The sequence below is a fragment of the Bufo bufo genome, chromosome 1, assembly GCF_905171765.1.
Source record: "Bufo bufo chromosome 1, aBufBuf1.1, whole genome shotgun sequence".
Classification (NCBI taxonomy): Eukaryota; Metazoa; Chordata; class Amphibia; order Anura; family Bufonidae; genus Bufo; species Bufo bufo.
In genome coordinates, this window is record NC_053389.1 from 158,486,013 (window position 1) to 158,508,333 (window position 22,321).

Sequence of the window (22,321 nt, forward strand, 5' to 3'; positions counted from 1 at the left end):
ATACAGCGAAGTAAACTTGCAACAGTGTGATTGGGAAAACTTGCAACAGCACATGTAGCAAACTTCGCTAGCAGAAAGTGATTCCGTCTAGAGAAAGTAAATTCATTTTCATGAGCAAGCAGGGTTTCCCATAGATGTCGCGTTTATAGCGATCATTTTATAGGGTAGTTGCTATTTATAATAGTAATGTATTTATAATATCTTGTTAGGCAGCTTTTGCATGGTACCTGTGGCATCCCATTCGGTAATTATGTGCTGCCTGCCATTACCTTTCCGGCGTTTTCGCTCGTTGTGATCAGACTGTCCTGTTAGGACTCGCCTTTCGGTGTAAACTGCAAGTGATCCGTGCAGTCTCAGCGTCCCACGTGGTGTGTGCCGGTATTTGTGCTTGATTCTCGTGCAATCCTGGCGTCCCACGTGATTTACACTGGCAGGCTCCGTGTGTCAGAATGCTCTATGGATATGTGGGCTGTAATAGGTAAAGGAAGCCCTTTCTATTGAATTAGTATCTCTAGTCCATATTATGGTTACGTGTGCGGGTATAGCAGTTCGCCAAACGCGTTTCGTGGTCTATGACTGATTCCTTCTTCACTGAACAGTCTGACCACAACGAGCAAAAATGCCGGAAAGGTAATAGCTGGCAGCACATTATTACCGAGTGGGATGCCAAAAGCTGCCTGCTAAGATATTCTAAATACATTGCTATTATAAATAGCAACTACCCTATAAAATGATCGCTATGAGCACGACATCTATGGGAAACACTGCTGGCTCATGAAAATGAATTAACTCTCTCCAGACGGAATCACTTTCTGCTAGCGAAGTTTGCTACATGTGCTGTTGCAAGTTTTCCCAATCACTCTGTTGCAAGATTACTTCACTGTATCTAACATCTTAATAGCGACTTAGTCGCAAGACTAAACTGTGCCCAAACTAGAGTGTAATATTATATTGTTCATATTATATCTTTGTTTACAGCACTCATTCCTATAGCAGATGTACTATTGATCTATTGACATCGTTACCGGGACTTAACTTTTTGATCGGTGCCTGGACAAACACCATACATAATCCCAGACATCGATCTCTAACACCTATATGTTGGGCAATAAGAATCTGTATGTTTTTACTGTTATTTGCATTTTATAAGCATTATTGTTTTTAGATGGGTTAATAAATTTAAGGGTTAATAAATTATTGTATGCCCTCCGCATGTTACCAGATAGAGAGTGCCAGTCTACCAATTAATTAATTAACACCACTGACTGGGTGAGTCAGCCAGACTTTGAGCACCACCGCATGATAATAGACGGGTGAGCGACTATATAATCTCTTTATTTTTCATAAAGTTAATGGAAGTGTATCATGGAATGAACAAATTAGATTTCTGGGGACCTCGAAAGGAGTTGTGAGGGGTGCACCTAAACTTTCTGCTGCCCGAGGCGAAAACTGAAACTGCGCTGCCGCCCCCCCCCCCCCTTTCCCAGTGCAAATTTCTTAACCTAATCCCTTCCCTTCAGCCCATGGCCCTTCGGGTGCCCCCCCTCTTGCCCCTACCTGGTACTGCCTGAGGTGATTGCCTCACCTGGCCTCATTGGTGGTGCACACCTGGGAGTTGTTGATGCTCTTCAGGCTGAAAAAGGTTCTAAAAGACTTTGGAGACCACCAATCGACATTCAGACAGATTGGCCCTGATTTATCAAAACTGATGCAAGGATTATAAGGAAAAAGTCACTGATGTCCAAGAAGAACATTGCTGCCCATCTGCAGTTTACTAAAGATCACCTGGACAAGCCAGAAGGCTGCTGAAACAATGTTTTGTGGATGGATGAGACCAAAACAGAACTTTTTGGTTTAAATGATCAGTTATTTTTGTAGAAAGGAAAACACTGTATTTCAGCATAAAAACCTCATTATATCTGTGAAACATGGTGGTTGTAGTATCATGGTTTGGGCCTGATTTGCTGCATCTGAGCCAGGACAGCTTGTCTTTCCATTGATTAAATAATGAATTCTGAAATCTGGTATGAATTCGGCACATCTGTCCATGAGCTGAATCTTCTACTAAAATTTTTTAAAGGAGAATGAAGTTAAAGTTTCGGAATGACCAAGTCAAAGTCCCGACTTTAATCCAATAGAATTGTTGTGGAAGGACGTGAGGAGAGGAAACCCACCAACATAACAGAGGTGAAGCTGTTTTGTATAGAGGAATGGGCTAAAATTCCTCCAAGTCAATGTGCAGGTGTCAAGAGCCACGTCTGACTCCGTTATACCCGGGGTCAGGAAGTCGCAGCGGGTGGCTGTGCGCTCTACGTCTAAAGATAGCGCTGTTACTTAATGGTAGCTTTCTGTGTTTGCCTTGCAATCCTTTCTGTCTCACTCAGGGATCCGTAGCTTTTTCTCCTCAGCTGTTTCTTGTCCGGCAACCCCAACCTCCTTATATTCCCCTCTCCCACTTCTCTGGTTGCCAGATATAGAGCTTCCTGCCTGGACTTCTATACTGATCCACTGGAGCTAAGTTGCTGTTATCCCTGGTTGTCGTACCAGAGCATTACCCTCCGGATCCCTGTTGGTTGTTTGTTGTCACCCACCTGGGACTATATGTTTCATCAGTATTGTCTGTCCTCTCCCTAGTGTTTCCCTTTAGTGTTAGTGGTGCGAACTAGTGTTCCCACCGCCCTATTCACTACTTAGGGCTCATCTTAGGGAAAGCCAGGGTTGAGGCACGTGATCAGCGTTCGGGTGAGAAACCCGTCTAGGGACATCAGGGCAGTCAGGTGCCAGCCTCAAGGTGAGTTAGGGGGTCACCATCTTTCCCTCTCCCTTGGACAGGGCCTTCCTTTTCCCTCCCTTTTCGTCACGTATGTGATCGGCACGCCGGTCGTGGTAGCAGGACTAATCACCAATTACCAGAAACATTTAGTAGCTGCAGAAAGAAGGTCACACCAGATACTGAAAGCAAAGGTTCAGATACTTTTAACACTCACAGACATGAGACATTGGATCATTTTCCTCAATAAATAAATAAATGACCAGAAACCCTTTAAGGTCACATTTATGCAGAAATATAGAAAATTCTGAAAAGTTCACAAACCTTCCAGCACCGCTGTATATATTTGTATGATTGTCCTACTGATATACTGCAGATACTGTACACAATATGAAAGAAGGAGTAGAAGAATACACATTGCATGTCCATCCATTGGAGCTCAGAGAGATGACATTCTCCACTAGACTGGATGCCCCACTGTGACATTAACTGATAGAAAAGTATACGGTGTGTCTGTATATATATATATATATATATATAAAGCTGAGTGTATTGTGTGTATATGTCCTCTAAAGGAATCTGCACCGTCGCATTTACAATCACGAAATTTGGCACACAGGTACATCAGGTGTCCAGGAAGGTTTTAGACCAGGTCTCAGCTCTCTAGCACGTACCATTCTTGAGATATTCCCAAAAAAATGCATTAGCCAATAGAAGTCTGGTCACATGACCCTTATCAGCCAATAGAAGCTCGCAGGCCCTTAGTCTCCACATACACACAGTTTTACACCAGGTTTCCATAACAACCCAGACATTTTTCTTCACTGCTCTAGGTCAGCTTTAAAGGGGCAGGGCGCTGTGGATGACACTGTTAAAGGAGCGGAGTGCTGTGGAGGTCACAGTTAAGGGGGCAGGTAGGGTGGCCATTCAGGGCAACCTCAAAAGACAGACTTAAAAACCCCACCCCTATGCCCCACCAAGCCACCCCCCGACCCAGTTAGGTCACGCCTCCTCCCACTCCACAGCTGACAGGAATTAAAAAAATGAAGGTAAAATTCAACTTCTGTCAGCTGCAAGGGTGGGAGGGAGGGTGACTTTCTCCCTGCAGCTCATGCTCAGACAGCACAAACCGTACGCTATGGAGGTCAGTGTTAAGGGGCGGAGTGCTGTAGAGGTCACTGTTAAGGGGGTGGGGGGTTGTGGAAGTCACATTTTAAGGGAACGGAGCTCTGTGGAGGTCACTGTTAAAGGAGCGGGGTACTATGGCAGTCACTGTTAAAGGGGCCGGGAATAGTGACGGTCAGTTGAGGGGACTGTAACCTCTAGTCAGTGTTAAGGGGCGGGTGCTGTAGAGGTCACTGTTAAGGGGCGAGCCCCTGTGGAGGTCACTGTCAAGGGGGTGGGGTGCTGTGGAACTCACTGTTAAAGGGCAGGCTGCTGTAAAGGTCAAAGTTAAGGGGGGTGGGCTGCTGTGGAGGTCCCATTTTAGGGAGACGGGCACTGTGGGGGGGATCAGTGTTAAGGGGTGGGGTGCTGTAGATGTCATTGTTATAGTGGATACTGTCGATATCTTTTAATGACACACACAAACATTAAATTAAATAGACTAAACATACCGGGTCCTTCAGCTAGTATATATATATATATATATATATATATATACACACACACAGACACACACACTAGTAGATATCCCATGTAATAGTAAAAACATACCCATAAGGGCAGAATTCTTGTTCCAGGACAACGATGACAATCTATATGTAGAAATATCCATGCTATGAAAATACTTAGTGGAATTAGGAATAATAGTTGTATTGCAATGGCATCAGCTATTTACACAAAATACCAGGACAAACCAACGTGGAGGTCCCTTTACGTGCTGCCACACTGGCCTACTTTCGTAGACACTGATGGAAACCCCACCCCCAGTGCTTGGCAGCTGAAATGGACCCCTTTATGCTTGCTGGCACCCACAACACACTATACATTCCTGTGCAGCGCTTCCATGTGGGCACTAAATGCAGCAGGATTCACTGTACACCTAAGCCGGTGAGCCCCCCCCTCCATGCTTGGAACCGTTTACATCCCTATGCACCAGGAACGGCTGGCCACAAGTTGGTCAAGCAGAAGCAGATGAGCCAAATGCGCAGATTAGTGTAGCGGGAGCCACTCTCACTACACTGCTGAGTGCAGGGAGGGCACAGTGCAGTCAGTTTGGATGAGATGGCTTCCCCCCCCCCCCCTTTCCCCCATTCCTGTACAGTGCTTCCACGTAGGTGCTGGATGTGAGTGTAGCAGGAGCCTCTCTCCACTACAATGGTGAGTGGGTGGCAAGGCATCGTTCTCTCTTAAGCCCGACCCCGGGCTGGTAAGTGTGTGGGCCACAGTGTCCTCCACAGTATAAACAATTAGGTGTCAAGTTCCCCTCTATTGGACCACATATTTATTGTATTTTTCGGACTATAAGGCAGATACTGAAAATTAGAAATAAATATTTTCTTCTTATTAAACCTACCCGGGTGGTTTAATGAAGTGGAGGGGTGAAGGTCAGTAACTTACACACACAGCACTGCTGCATACACCCCATGACAGTTTTGCTACACAGCTGACATATGTACACACGCCACTGCTATACACACACACAGCTCTGTTATATACATCTCACAGACGCCATGATCAGTGTCGATCACGGCATCTGTGGGGTTAAATGACGGGGTTCGGCGCGATTGCTATACCCTGTCAGTGCGGCCGGGTGTCTGCTGTATGATACAGCCGGCACGCGCCACGTATAGATTCCCTCAATCAACGTGACGTACCGGTACATCACGGTGCTTGAAGGGGTTAAAAGATCTCATTTGTCGACCCTTACACCACAGTATTCTCTTCCTGGTTCTGGCCGCTCCCACTCGTGATATCATGAAAGGTCTGTTAGCTTCCAGTGATCAGAGTTTTAATCTCCTTTCACTTAGGGCCATGTGTGCCTACTACCATGTGTGCCCCGTGTTGCACACTGCAAATAGTGGTTTGCAATGCACGGGCGCCGTCTGTGTGGACGCCGTTTGCAGATGCGGACCCACTGACTTGAATGGGTCCGCGATCCACAAGAGACGGCCCGCACTGCAAAAAAATAGGACATGTTTCATTTTTTTTGCAGAGACACAGACTAAAATCTCACGGAAGCGCTTCGTAGTTTTTCCGTGGGCTTCGGATCCATACCTCCGCTCCACACCGCTCTGTATCTTGAGGATTGCGGACCCATTCAAGTCAATTGGTCCGCATCCGTAATATGGAGTGCACATGGCCAGTGCAATATGACACGGGGCACACACGCTTGTGTGCATGAGCCCTTAGGACCTTTCAGCATGAAGATGGCTGTGTTACTTCTCCAAGATCTCGCAACCTCCCTCTTGCATTAATCATACAGATCGGTGTCAGGCAGGGAGAGAGAAGTGTTCAGAGGCCTACCTCTCTCATCCATCCAGCAGAGCGCTGTATGAGCGCTTTGCCGGATCATTACAGAAGCATTTAGCATGTCACACGGTCATCCAACCACACGGTGGCAGTATTTCTTTTACAGACTGACATAGGACTACACTAAGACATACAGTACAGACCAAAAGTTTGGACACACCTTCTCATTCAAAGAGTTTTCTTTATTTTCATGACTATGAAAATTGTAGATTCACACTGAAGGCATCAAAACTATGAATTAACACATGTGGAATTATATACATAATAAACAAGTGTGAAACAACTGAAAATATGTCATATTCTAGGTTCTTCAAAGTAGCCACCTTTTTCTTTGATTACTGCTTTGCACACTCTTGGCATTCTCTTGATAAGCTTCAAGAGGTAGTCCCCTGAAATGGTTTTCACTTCACAGGTGTGCCCTGTCAGGTTTAATAAGTGGGATTTCTTGCCTTATAAATGGGGTTGGGACCATCAGTGGCGTTGAGGAGAAGTCATGTGGATACACAGCTGATAGTCCTACTGAATAGACTGTTAGAATTTGTATTATGGCAAGAAAAAAGCAGCTAAGTAAAGAAAAACTAGTGGCCATCATTACTTTAAGAAATGAAGGTCAGTCAGTCAGCCGAAAAATTGGGAAAACTTTGAAAGTAAGGGCTATTTGACCATGAAGGAGAATGATGGGGTGCTGCGCCAGATGACCTGGCCTCCACAGTCATCGGACCTGAACCCAATCGAGATGGTTTGGGGTGAGCTGGACCGCAGAGTGAAGGCAAAAGGGCCAACAAGTGCTAAGTATCTCTGGGAACTCCTTCAAGACTGTTGGAAGACCATTTCAGGGGACTACCTCTTGAAGCTCATCAAGAGAATGCCAAGAGTGTGCAAAGCAGTAATCAAAGCAAAAGGTGGCTACTTTGAAGAACCTAGAATATGACATATTTTCAGTTGTTTCACACTTGTTTGTTATGTATATAATTCCACATGTGTTAATTCATAGTTTTGATGCCTTCATTAGTCATGAAAATAAAGAAAACTCTTTGAATGAGAAGGTGTGTCCAAACTTTTGGTCTGTACTGTACATATATTAGATATTCTAGTTTTCCTGCTATCAGTGGATTATTCCTACCTGTAACCTTGCTGGAATCATTCTCGCTGAGCACAATGTCACTTACTGGCAGCACAGTTGGCGCAGGGGCTCGCCTCATACTTTTCTCCAGTTTTTTTTGGACATGAAACTATTCTACATAATGTCCATTGTGCGATGTTAATTGATTCATTTGCATCACAATGGAAATACTAGAAAAGTGAAACATGTTTCAATGACATCTGGGAACTCATTATAACGCTAATTGTGAAATGAATTGCAGATGTAAAACTAAGTACTACATAGGTATTTCATTTGGGCCTCTAATTGACTTAATGGGAACTTTGATGAGTTAACTAATAAGGTGCCTTTGGAATTAATTTCCCTCATTTTAAAGTAATATATATATACTGTTTTGCCTTCATTAGCTGGACTGATTATTGCCTTAAGAGCTAAAAGTATTTTGCTTTGCATTTATGCTTATTTTTCTCTTTAGCAATAGCACCACCATCAGTCAGCGGTGAAAACTACAACTATGGGTTGTGCTATAAGAGTCTCTTATCAGTAGGCCTTGCTGTTTGGACCACAATATTATTTGTCTTTCCCATCCCCTAATGTGAGTTCATTGTTGGATTCACACTTTAGAAGGGTAGAGTAAGAGATTGTTCACAATTGCATTTATAGCTCATGTAATTTAATATATGTAGTATGTAACTCAGGATCAGCGCAGGATAAGTAATGTATGTACACAGTGACTCCACCAGCAGAATAGTGAGTGCAGCTCTGGAGTAGAATACAAGATGTAACTCAGGATCAGTACAGGATAAGTAATGTATGTACAAAGTGACTCCAACAGCAGAATAATGAGTACAGCTCTGGAGCATAATACAGGATGTAACTCAGGATCAGCGCAGGATAAGTAATGTATGTACACAGTGACTCCACCATCAGAATAGTGAGTACAGCTCTGGAGTGTAATACAGAATGTAACCCAGGTTCAGTACAGATAAGTAATGTAATGTATGTACACAGTGACTCCACCAGCAGAATAGCGAGTGAAGCTCTGGAGTATAATACAGGATATAACTCAGGAACAGTACAGGATAAGTAATGTAATATATGTAGACAGTGACTCTACCAACAGAATAGTGAGTGCAGCTCTGGAGTATAATACAGGATGTAACTCAGATCAGCACAGGATAAGTAATGTAATGTATGTATACAGTGACTCCACCAGCAGAATAGTGAGTGAAGCTGTGGAGTATAATACAGGATGTAACTCAGGATCAGTACAGGATAAGTAATGTAATGTATGTATACAGTGACTCCACCAGCAGAATAGAAGTGCAGCTCTGGAGTATAATACAGGATGTAACTTAGGATCAGTATAAAATAAGTAATGTAATGTATGTACACAGTGACTCCAACAGCAGAATAATGAGTACAGCTCTGGAGCATAATACAGGATGTAACTCAGGATCAGCGCAGGATAAGTAATGTAATGTATGTACACAGAGACTCCACCATCAGAATAGTGAGTGCAGCTCTGGAGTATAAGGCCTCTTTCAGATGGGCGTTGCGGGAAAATGTGCGGGTGCGTTGCGGGAACATGCGCAATTTTTCCGCGCGAGTGCAAAACATTGTAATGCGTTTTGCACTCGCGTGAGAAAAATCGCGCATGTTTGGTACCCAAACCCGAACTTCTTTACAGAAGTTCGGGCTTGGGATCGGGGTTGTGTAGATTGTATTATTTTCCTTTATAATATGGTTATAAGGGAAAATAATAGCATTCTGAATACAGAATGCATAGTAAAATAGCGCTGGAGGGGTTAAAAAAAATAAAAAATAAATTTAACTCACCTTAGTCCACTTGATCGCGCAGCCCGGCGTCTCCTTTGCTGAACAGGACCTGTGGTGACGTCACTCCGGTCATCACATGATCCCTCACATGATCCATCACCATGGTAAAAGATCATGTGATGGATCATGTGATGACCGGAGTGACGTCACCACAGGTCCTGTTCAGCAAAGAAGGAGACAGACGAGATGCCGGCAGCGCGAGCAAGTGGATTAAGGTAAGTTAAATTATTTTTTATTTTATTTTTAACCCCTCCAGCCCTATTGTACTATGCATTCTGTATTCAGAATGCTATTATTTTCCCTTATAACCATGTTATAAGGGAAAATAATAATGATCGGGTCTCCATCCCGATCGTCTCCTAGCAACCGTGCGTGAAAATCGCACCGCATCCGCACTTGCTTGCGGATGCTTGCGATTTTCACGCAACCCCATTCACTTCTATGGGGCCTGCGTTACGTGAAAAACGCAGAATATAGAGCATACTGCGATTTTCACGCAACGCACAAGTGATGCATGAGAATCACCGCTCGTGTGCACAGCCCCATAGAAATGAATGGGTCAGGATTCAGTGCGGGTGCAATGCGTTCAACTCACGCATCGCATCCGCGCGGAATACTCGCCCGTGTGAAAGGGGCCTAATACAGGATGTAACTGAGGATCAGTACAGGATAAGTGATGTAATGTGAAAAATCACAGAAAAAACAAATATAAAAACATCCTGCATGATATGATAGCTAAATGTGCGGATGTCCCTGGCCACATTCATGAAAAAAAAATGTAATTACAGAAAAAACATAATAATGCACTTAATAAAATAGATGCAAGCATTATATATGGACCAAGCCCTCACTCTGATATGATAAAACTTGAGACACTTAGCCAATATATTTTGATCAAAACACCAAGCGCCAAGGTGGTCTCAGGTCAGGCCGGTCCTACACTAAACCTACCTAAGCCATTGGTCCTCTATGTTCAGGAGCGCAGACCCCGCACATATGGTCTGCTGCTCCTAGTCACCTCCATGTGCATCAAGCAACCAATGGGAGGAGGAGCAAGCACACCTATATGTAATCAAGGCGCTCTATTGGATAGGAAGGGCAAAAGTGCAAAGGAATGCTACTCCCAAGATAAAATAGGAGCGTATTCACACTTGAAGGTGCCCCTCCCTCAAGCATATACTACAAAACCAGAAAAATCACAGAAAAAAACAAAGATAAAAACATCCTGCACTATATGATAGATAAATGTGCGGATGTCCCTGGCCACATTCATGAAAAAAAATGCAATTACAGAAAAAAAGATAATAATGCACTTAAAGGATAGCTGTCACATTTAGACCCTAATTTCAATTTTCATATATGTAGTTACTAATAACATGATATTCCAGAATCAGTTACTATTAGACTGACTTACCCCATATTTAATAAGATTCAGCCCTTAGCAACCAGTCTGCATAAAACTGCAATCTCACTATTCAGTTAAGATGGCCGCCACTGCCCTCACCCTGAGGCTAATCCCGCCTGCCCTCACCTTTAACATATTAATAAAATCATCTTTTTAATTAATATTCAAATTTCCCCAAAAAACTAAAATAAGTAAATATGGAAAATGAGACAACTTTCCACTACGGGAAAAGCTACAGTTGACATGGGCATCCAGTCACTGCGTTACGGCACTTTTACATGGTCAGTATTTATCCAAAAGCTCTTTCCATTTTCCTTTTTTCTCTATAGGTTCAACTTTTACTTTTCTGCTGGAAAATATTGACCACATACTGAGTGTGTGAAATGGGCCTTTTTCTTTGTCCGGGTGTGACATTGAAGGTTGTCCAGCGATGACAGTCATCCCTGATGAATTGTAGGTCACATTTCCAGGTCAGAGCGATCCCCATGTAGATTTCTGTGCTGTTTGAGGCATCTACAAGTTAGTTACAGGTTAATTAGTGGAATCTGGAAGGCCTTCCTATGGGAAGCTGTAGGAGAGACCTTATGGGACCTGCCCTATATACACAGCATCTTATAAGGAAAACAGAGACTTTTTGCTGCATGAAATCCAGCATCATTGATTATTGTCAGAATTTTCATTTCAGATTTTAAACGCCTCAGGATGAGTTTTAATATATGTTATAATGTGCAGATTCTTAAATGGGTCATACCATGATTAATGTAAAAAATGAAAATCAGACATCACATACTGTATGACAATCTCTTTCTAAGGGTCCATTCACACGTTCGTAAGTGTTTTGCCGATCCGCAAAACACGGAGAACGGCAATGTGCATTCCGCAATTTGCAGAACGCATATCGCCGGCACTATAATAGAAAATGCCTAATCTTGTCCGCCATTTCCCAAGTCTCGCGCATGCGCATTGCACCGCTGAAACCCGGCTAACAGCGGCAGCAGGAGATGGAATAGCGCATTACTACAGAGCGCACCGCGCATGCGTGAGACTTGGGGAATCGCGGCCGCACTGCAGGCTGTCACTCTCAGGCAAGAGGGGACAGTTATGGGGCTTGGTTACCTTGACTTGAAGCAAGGAGGACGCTGGCCTCTTGACTTCAAGCTGGCCGGCACTATAGCGCTGATGGAGAATAAAACTGCGTTTTTTGAACTTACGCAGCATCGGACAACAGGATGAAATATATAATTATTAACAGGCTGCGGGCTACTCCCATATGGAAGAGAAATATATTTCAAATATATTTAGCAAACTAATTTATATATGTGACATATATTTAAAATATATTTTTCTTCCATGTGGGCTATGAGGTACTGCTGCCGGGTGTAGATGTATTTTTGAGGTGACAGGTTCCCTTTAAATAGCTCAGTGTCTATACTACATTTTTATTTACATTTACAAAAGTATTTAGATCCAGGTGCTGGTTTGACAAATGTAGAATTTTTTTGTGGGAAAACCAATTTAAAGGGAACCTGTCACCTCTACTATGCTACCCTCACTGAGCGTTTCTAAATCCCCTTCCACAGTTGCCTTCAACATACAGTCCCATGTAAATAACATCACTCCCTCCCTCAGCCCCCTCCAACATACAGTCCCATGTAAATAACATGACCCCCTCCCCAGTCCCCTCCAACACACAGTTCCATGTAAATAACATCCCTCCCTTCAGCCCTAACATACAGTCCCAGTTAAATAACCACAACTCCCAGCATTGCTCTGCCTCTCCCTTCACTTACCTCTCCTCATGTAGCAGACCTCACCACAGCTTCTTCCCCAGGACTTCTCTTCACTGCCGTCCTCTCCTGCACTGGTCACATGATGGTGACATCATCGCAGGTCCTTCTCAACCACTGCCTGTTTTACTGGTCACATGACCTGTGATATCACCACAGGTCCTTCAGCTCTTCCTGTGCTTCTTGTGCTCTTCCTGAGGACGGCAATACAGCTGTATCTAGCTGGCAGGCAGGACATTCGGGGCATTGGACAAAACATCAGGGGCCCAGGCCCCGAATGTTTTAACCTAGCAACGCCCCTGAAGGGAACAGAAGTAAAGGGACAGAACCAATCAGCCCTTAAAAAATACCCTTACAATACAGCTGGTATTAACTACATATTCACAGGGATGGACTGGGACAATAAAGTGGCCCTGGACTTCAGCCAGACCGGCCCACTTTATTTTTCCCAAACACACTAAAAAAAAAACATGTGAATGGCGCTGTTATGGAGGGGATCTGTGAATGGCACTGTTATGGAGGGGATCTGTGAATGGCACTTTTATGGAGGGGATCTGTGGATGGCACTGTTATGGAGGGGATCTGTGGATGGCACTGTTATGGAGGGGATCTGTGGATGGCACTGTTATGGAGGGGATCTGTGGATGGCACTGTTATGGAGAGGATCTGTGGATGGCACTGTTATGGAGGGGATCTGTGGATGGCACTGTTATGGGGGGATCTGTGGATGGCACTGTTATAGAGGGGGATCTGTGGATGACACATACCGTATATAGCATCTTATGCTATGTGTCATCCACAGATACCCCTCCATAACAGTGCCATTCACAGATACCCTCCATAACAGTGCCATCCACAGATCCCCCCCATAACAGTCATCCACAGATCCCCCCATAATAGTGTCATCCACAGATCCCCCCATAACAGTGTCATCCACAGATCCCCTCCATAACAGTGTCATCCACAGATCCCCCATAACAGTGTCATCCACAGATCCCCCCATAACAGTGTCATCCACAGATCCCCCCCATAACAGTGTCATCCACAGATCCCCCCCCCATAATAGTGTCATCCACAGATCCCCCCCATAATAGTGTCATCCACAGAACACTGTTATGGAGGGGGATCTGTGGATGACATTGTCATGGGGTGGATCTGTGGATGACACATATAGCATAAGATGTTATATACGGTATGTATCATCCACAGATTCCCCATAACGGTGCCATCCACAGATCCCCCTCCATAACGGTGCCATCCACAGATCCCCTTCCATAACGGTGCCATCCACAGATCCCCCTCCATAACAGTGTCATCCACAGATCCCCCTCCATAAGTGTCATCCACAGATCCCCCTCCATAACAGTGTCATCCACAGATCCCCCTCCATAATGGTGCCATCCACAGATCCCCCCCCATAAGTGTCATCCACAGCCCCCCCCCCCCATAAGTGTCATCCACATGACAGACCCCCCCCCATAACAGTGCCATCCACGGATCCCCCTCCCTATAACAGTGCCGTCATCCATAGATCCCGCTCCCCGCCACTCACAGTAGTATACATTAATAAATCGGTATCCTGCAGGCTGCAGACAGTAACTTTAATTTTAACACAGCGCTCATCTCTTTACTACCTTACATTCAGCTCCCTCCAGCCTCCAGTAACAAGTGCGGGCGGCAGCGCTCACTCACTGACGTCACGCGCCTGCGCCGCCTAGTGGGAGGAGCAGGCGTGTGACGTCAGTGAGTGAGCGCCGCCCCCACACTGCCTGCTGTTACTGGAGCTGAGTCAGTGTAAGATAGTAAAGAGATGAGCGCTGATTTTAAAGTTAACACACTGACAGCAAAAAAATTAAAATGGCTCGGGACCGGCCGGGCCCCCCCGGGGTCCGGGCCCCTTACTGGGGTATCGGCTTTACCCCCCTGATGGCGGCCCTGGCCGGCCCATAATTCGATCGGCCGACCGGGATTCTCCCGGTACTCCCGATGGCCAGTCCATCGCTGCATATTCAGCATTGGGTTGTCAGAGCTATACGATAACCATTCCTTGTTATCAGCATCTGTAATAATCAATGATTTCTCTTTATAAAAACTGGACTGATGAGAGTCACTGCAATCTCCACACAACCTATTCTCCATGAGCTTAAAGTCTCATACACAGATTTAAGGGGTATTCCGATTATACCAAGTTATCCCCTATCCACAGGTCTGCTCGCTGGGACCCCCGCCGATCACAAAAATGGGAACTCTTTACCCTGTGTGGACCCCTGAAATGAATGGAGCAGCAGGTCAAGCCTGCAAACTGCCTCTATTCATCTCTATGGGGTTGCTGGAGATTGTCAAATACAGCGCTCAGCCATTTCCAGCCGTCCCAGAGAGGTGAATGGAGTGGCACATGCCTGACCTGCTGCTCCATCCATTGTGCAGGTCCCAGTGTTCAAATCTCCAGTTATTCAACCTAATATAACCGGAATACCTCTTCAAGACTTCTTTCATAGATAACTAAGGAACCTATCAATATGTTTTTGACGTGTAGAAAGAAACAGGAGCACCTGGAAGAAACCCATGAGAAGAAGAGGAAAACATACAGACGCCATGAAAATGTAGACTCTAGTCAGATTTTAACCTAGAACTCTGCTGTGAGGCAACCGTACAAAGGAGGCTGGACTATCCCTTTAAAGTGGGCCTCTCACCGCTCCCGATATCTCTGTGTTGATAGATACTTGTATTCTTCATGAATTAACAATATGCGATCTGTTCTTAAATCTCTGCTTTGTGCTGTTCCTCTGTTATTACTCCTAGAGAGCTGTTCATGAATTGCCAGCTGGCTGTTACCAGTTGAAGGTGTGTCCCTCCGCAGTCTGACATTGCCCAATCAGTGCTGACACTCCCAGGCTGTGCAGGGACACACACCCCTTTGGTAACATCCAGGTGTCAATGTATTTATACATTTCTAAGAGGATTAAATGATGAATGGCACAATATACAGTTATAAGAAAAGATGCTCCAGAATGGTCATATCATGGGGAATAAAAGTATTTACTAAAACAGGCATGTCAGGAGAGGTTACAGGTCCTCTTTAAGTGTTTCATACATACGTGAGGATGCCGACAGTACACAGAGTGCTGTCCTCATCTTTTGCAGCCCCATTCAAGTGAATGGGTCCGCATCCGACCTGCAAAAAATGTGTCTCAGATGCAGACCCAAACCATGGTCGTGTGCACTGCTCACATGAATACTTGTCTGTATTACATGTATTACTGTCTTCTAATGCCTATAGGAAGCCCTGGGGGGAGCCGCTGGTGCATATAGTCGTCATTTAATACTTACTGTATACAGTACACATGATCTCGCTCTATTTGTAGACTATATTTGCATGTTAATTCCTATAGGGGACTGAACATTACTACACTGGGCGTGTCCTTTCTCACGGGAGCGTTCCTTTCTACTGCAGCTCTCTCCCTATAACTGCCACAGCTTCCAACAGAAGATATGGCTGGTGGTAGTTGAAGATTTAAACCTCAGTGAGGTGGACATAGAAATAACATAAAAAACAAACAGCAGGTGGTGCTCTACTTATACGTTTTTCTTTATTTTAGGTTATCTTAGCATGTTAATTCCTATAGGATCGCGAGGTTACACGTGAGAGAGGCCTGTGTTGCAATGCATTTTGCAACAGCAGGCTCCTGGCATGGTCTATAAATCCAGTACTGACCTTACATACCGCACAGTCTGCTTAGTATTTCATTATATAAGTAACTCTTTTTTTTTAACCTAGTTAGGCCTCTTTCACACGACCGTTTTTTTTTTCCGTTTTGCGGGCCGTTTTTCAATGGTTCCGCAAAAAAAATGCAATGTACTCCGTATGCATTCCGTTTCCGTATTTCCGTTTTTCCGTTCCGTTTTAACATAGAACATGTCCTATATTTGGCCGCAAATCACGTTCCGTGCCTCCATTAAAGTCTATGGGTCCGCAAAAAAACGGAATGCATACGGAAGTGCATCCGTATGTCTTCCGTACCTGTTCCGTTTTTTGCGGATCCATCTATTGAAAATGTTATGCCCAGCCCAATTTTTTCTATGAAATTACTGTATACTGTATTTGCCATACGGAAAAACGGAACGGAAAAACGGAACGGAAACGGAAACACAACGGAAACAAAAAACGGAACAACGGATCCGTTTAAAACGGACCGCAAAACACTGAAAAAGACATACTGTCGTGTGAAAGAGGCCTTACTCTTGACACATACCCATTAAGCACATGTTGTGTCCTTGAATCAGCCGTGTGTATGTGGGTGGATGTACTTTAAAAAAATTATTTTATGGTAGAAATAATACAGTACAAGTGATAGAAAATGGCATTACATTCTGGGAGAAGGTATACAGCAAGAATCGCAGTGATACAGGCGTGCAAGCCTCAGGTAAGACCTAGAGATACATGGAAAGAGGGCACATAAGATTTGAACTATTCTCCCCTGCACAAGAGGGAGAGAAATCGTGTGCCGTGTCAAAAGAATGATCTAGTAGTGAATGCAGGGAATGGGTGGATGTAATTTACTATGCATCTGGGTTACAGCCGGGCTAAAAAGCTGCAAACTGACATTTTACGTCCCCTAGAAACAATTCCAAGTGAATTAAACTCTGCGGCAGATTGTGTAATTCATATAATGACGTGACACAACCCTTAGAATTATTTTTTACAAGTGGATTATTATAATAATGAAAAACGTCCTAAAATTAAGCTCATAGACTTTTTGATGTTTGCATTGGATAGAATATATAAGGAGAAGCGAGTCATTTAAGAGGTTGTCCCACAAAAAATATTCTAGTTTTCAAACCAGCACCTGGATCTGAATACTTTTGTAATTGCCTGTAATTAAAAATTTTGCATAGCCAATGAGATATTCAATAAAATGTATCTGTATAGCGCCACCTGCTGTTTGTTTTTTTCTTATTTCTTTGTCCGCCTCACTGAGATGGCCGCACATGCTCAGTTTCATCCTTCAACTGCCTCCTGAGATGTGATAGGCAGAGCATGGACACGCCCCCTTAGCTGCAGCAGAAAAGACACTCCCCTTCAGCTTGATATAAGTCTAGCAGAGCAATGAATGGGGAGATCTCTGGATCCATGTGAGGTACAGGGCTGGTTCTGGCTTTGTTTGGAAGAGATTGTCATGTACTATATCAGGGGTGGCCAACCTGTGGCTCTTGAGCCACATGAGGCTCTTTGCTTCTTCAAGTGAGGCTCTAGCTGTGGAGCCGGGAAGCAGTCAGGCGGCTGACTCTCCACCCCATGCTCAGATCTCTTTTCCTGATCAGGCACTGTTATTACTTTGCAGCTCCAGCTCACTCTTCACTATGTCCTGATGCACACAGTGTGAAAACGTAGTATGTGGAGACACGCACTATGACCTGATGTTGTGCTCATCAGGTCACAGTGGAGAGCGTGTCAGACCTGCAGAATAGCAGGAGCCCAGTGCCTGATCAGGAGAGGGAAGATATTTTTTTTTAAATTATAGAACTGAGCATGGGGGTCTGATCTTAGCATGGGAGGTTCTGATCTGAGCATGGGGGGGTCCTGAGGGGGGGGTCCTGATCTGGACAATGGAAGTCTGATATAAGCATGAGTGGAATGATCAGAGCATGAGGGTTCAGATTTGAGCATGGGGGGCATATCTAATCATGGGGGTCTTGTTTGAGCATGGGTTGGTCAGGTCTGATCATGGGGGGTCAGATCTGAGAAGGGGGGATATCTGAGCATGGGGGGGATATCTGAGCACTGAGGGTCTGACACTGGGAGTCAGATTTGTGTTGCCTGATGATATTTTGGGGGTCTGATTTGGAGGTCTGATGAGGTTTGGGAATCTTATTGTGGGCCAGATTAGGATCTGATTTAGGGGTCTGATGAAAGATATATTTTTTGTTTTTTTCTCTGCTAATGAAAAATAAAAATAAAATATTTTTAGCAGACCTCAGATCGGATGAAAAATATTTATTTTATCTTATTTTTCTTTGTTAAAACCTAGGTGCATCTTGTAGGGCAAAAAATACGGTGACTCGTGTTTAATTTTATAGCTTGTGGCTCCTGGTAGTCATATGTTGTTGTTTTTTGGCTCTTTGTGTATGTAAGGTTGGCCACCCCTGTACTATATGATCTCTGATTTTTTTATATTAGTCATGGGATAACCCCTTCAAAGGGGTTATTCCATAATTAATGGAAACATGAAAATCAGACATTATGTAGTATATGACAATCTTTTTGTAACAAAGGACCAGCCCTGTACCTCATATGGATCCAGAGATCTTTCGATTCATTGCTCCAATAGATTTATTTCAAGCTGGCAGCTCAAGAGGAGTGTCCTTCTTTAGGAGATATGTCCTTTCTGCTGCTGCTCTCTTTCTATCACATTTCAGGGAGCACGTCCTCTCTGCAGCAACCCTCTTCCTATCACAGCTCAGGGGATGTGTCCTTTGTGCTGCAGTTCAGTGGGCTGTGCCCTTTCTCCTGAAGCTCTCCCCCTGGAACTGTCACAGCTTCTAACAGTAGATGTAACTAGTGGCGTCCACTTCACCAACGTTACTGATGTAATCAGAGAAATAAGGAAAAGGACAAACAACAGGTGGCGCTATACATATATACTGAATAACTCGGTGGCTATGCTAAATAGTTAATTACATGCAGTTACAAAAGCATTCAGATCCAGGGGCTGTAGAATACTTTTCGTTGGACAAACCCCTTTAAGTGGCTCCTCTACATCCAGCGCAGGTGGGCACAGTGTCTGCATGTCTCCTCATCACTTGTAGGAAGGAAGGATGGTTTGACCCTTGGACTTCCTTGTTTGCTTACACGTACCAATAGAGAGTAGGTTCACACTTTTAGGGGTATAGGGTCAGGGTGAGCTAATGCTTCTTCTAAGGGTCTCACAGAAAATATCGGAGCTGCATCTACAGCATCTACCTTGTGCATTTGGCAAAGGCATCCTCTCTCCTGGAACCATCTTCTTGCTCATCAGCCAAGCTTTTTCTGCATTATCCTTGGAAATAAGCAGAAATCACATTCACACAGGATCCTGAAATAAGAGGTTTTTTTTAAATTGGCATTTGAGACACTGGCTATCTGTGGCCGGAGCAAACTATTTACTGTGAGTGCATCTATTGACCTGTACATAACGGCCCCGTGTCCAACCGCTCAGAATCACTGCAGAGTTGTCATTTTCCTTTCAGAAGAACATTTTGAATAGGGAAATGCTGCAGGATCCCTGCTGATACATTTATATGGGGGGATGGGCTGCAGTTATATGGGGGGATGGGGCTGCATTTACATGGGGGGATGGGGCTGCATTTACACGGGGGTATGAGGCTGCATTTACACAGGGGGATGGGGCTGCATTTACATGGGGGTATGAGGCTGCATTTATACGGGGGGGATGAGGCTGCATTTATATGTGGGGTATGAGGCTGCACTTATATGTGGGGTATGAGGCTGCATTCATAGGGGGGGATGAGGCTGCATTCATAGGGGGGTATGAGGCTGCATTCATAGGGGGGGTATGAGGCTGCATTCATAGGGGGGGATGAGGCTGCATTCATAGGGGGGATGAGGCTGCATTCATAGGGGGGGATGAGGCTGCATTTATATGGGGGGGATGAGGCTGCATTTATATGTGGGGTATGAGGCTGCATTCATATGTGGGGTATGAGGCTGCATTCATATGTGGGGTATGAGGCTGCATTCATAGGGGGGGATGAGGCTGCATTCATATGGGGGGGATGAGGCTGCATTTATATGTGGGGTATGAGGCTGCATTCATAGGGGGGTATGAGGCTGCATTCATAGGGGGGTATGAGGCTGCATTCATAGGGGGGTATGAGGCTGCATTTATATGGGGGGATGAGGCTGCATTTATATGTGGGGGATGAGGCTGCATTCATAGGGGGGCATGAGGCTGCATTCATAGGGGGGCATGAGGCTGCATTCATAGGGGGCATGAGGCTGCATTCATAGGGGGGTATGAGGCTGCATTCATAGGGGGGGATGAGGCTGCATTCATATGGGGGGGATGAGGCTGCATTTATATGTGGGGTATGAGGCTGCATTCATAGGGGGGTATGAGGCTGCATTCATAGGGGGGTATGAGGCTGCATTCATAGGGGGGTATGAGGCTGCATTCATAGGGGGGTATGAGGCTGCATTTATATGGGGGGATGAGGCTGCATTTATATGTGGGGGATGAGGCTGCATTCATAGGGGGGCATGAGGCTGCATTCATAGGGGGGCATGAGGCTGCATTCATAGGGGGGTATGAGGCTGCATTCATAGGGGGGGATGAGGCTGCATTCATATGGGGGGATGAGGCTGCATTTATATGTGGGGTATGAGGCTTCATTCATAGGGGGGGATGAGGCTGCATTCATAGGGGGGGATGAGGCTGCATTCATAGGGGGGTATGAGGCTGCATTTATATGGGGGGATGAGGCTGCATTTAAATGTGGGGGATGAGGCTGCATTCATAGGGGGGTATGAGGCTGCATTCATAGGGGGGTATGAGGCTGCATTCATAGGGGGGTATGAGGCTGCATTCATATGTGGGGTATGAGGCTGCATTTATATGTGGGGTATGAGGCTGCATTTATATGTGGGGGATGAGGCTGCATTTATATGTGGGGGATGAGGCTGCATTCATAGGGGGGGATGAGGCTGCATTTATATGTGGGGTATGAGGCTGCATTTATATGTGGGGGATGAGGCTGCATTTATATGTGGGGGATGAGGCTGCATTCATAGGGGGGGGGGGGGGAGGCTGCATTTATAGGGGGGGATGAGGCTGCATTCATAGGGGGGGATGAGGCTGCATTTATAGGGGGGGGATGAGGCTGCATTCATAGGGGGGGATGAGGCTGCATTTATAGGGGGGGATGAGGCTGCATTCATAGGGGGGGATGAGGCTGCATTCATAGGGGGGGATGAGGCTGCATTCATAGGGGGGTATGAGGCTGCTGAATCCATTACATTGTTTAACCTTGTATTACAGCAAGAGGTTCGGCTTGCAGCCTCCAAAGGCAAATTCATATTCTGTAAGTGTTTTGTGAGGGACATAATAAAGGATCATGTTATTTTTCACTAAATCATGGTCTAGAAATGCCACAGGAAGGAGCGGACGTGAATCTGGGCGGTGGTTTTGGGACAGATTCAGTTTCTTCGTTAAGATTAGATCTATAGTACATCAGTCCCCATCCGATGACAGAATCTGAGTGCATCATTAACCATTTATGTCTCATGACAATAATCCTTATATCTATTTCTAAAGCTTCTTAGATACGTCTATATTGCCGTATTTCAGCAAAATATGGATACCTTCCCCTTGCACGCCACATTTTTCCCCACTCCCATAGAAAGGACAATACTCGGCCACGATACTGACCAGAATAGGATATGTACTAATATGGATGACGCATGGCTTCATAGGAATGAATGGGACAGTGTGCTGTCAGCAAAAACTGCAAATACCATATGGATGAAAAATCCAGTTGTGTGCATGAGACCTAAATGTGTACCATAGGGGTATGTACCATGGAGGCAGCTTATACAGCTGCTACAGGGTCCAAGAAAGGAGGAGGACATCTGCAGGTTAGGACGTGTGTCAGCTGCATCCCCCGGACCCACCTCGGCGCCCCTGACCTGAGGGCATCATAGCGTTTTAGGATGCAGCTAGCTCCAGTCTGATTGCGGATCTAACGTACTGTACCCCCATCATCCTGTGAGTACAGTACAATAGACCTGTCATCAGATGGGAAGTGACTACATCATAAATCACTATGATGCAGTCCATTCAGCGGCGACGCAGCTGAAACACGGACCGTGTGAATTAGCCCTCAGTTTTGAACCCATTGTAATGAGTGATGAGAGCTTGCACAGTGATGTCGTCTCACAGGAAATACGA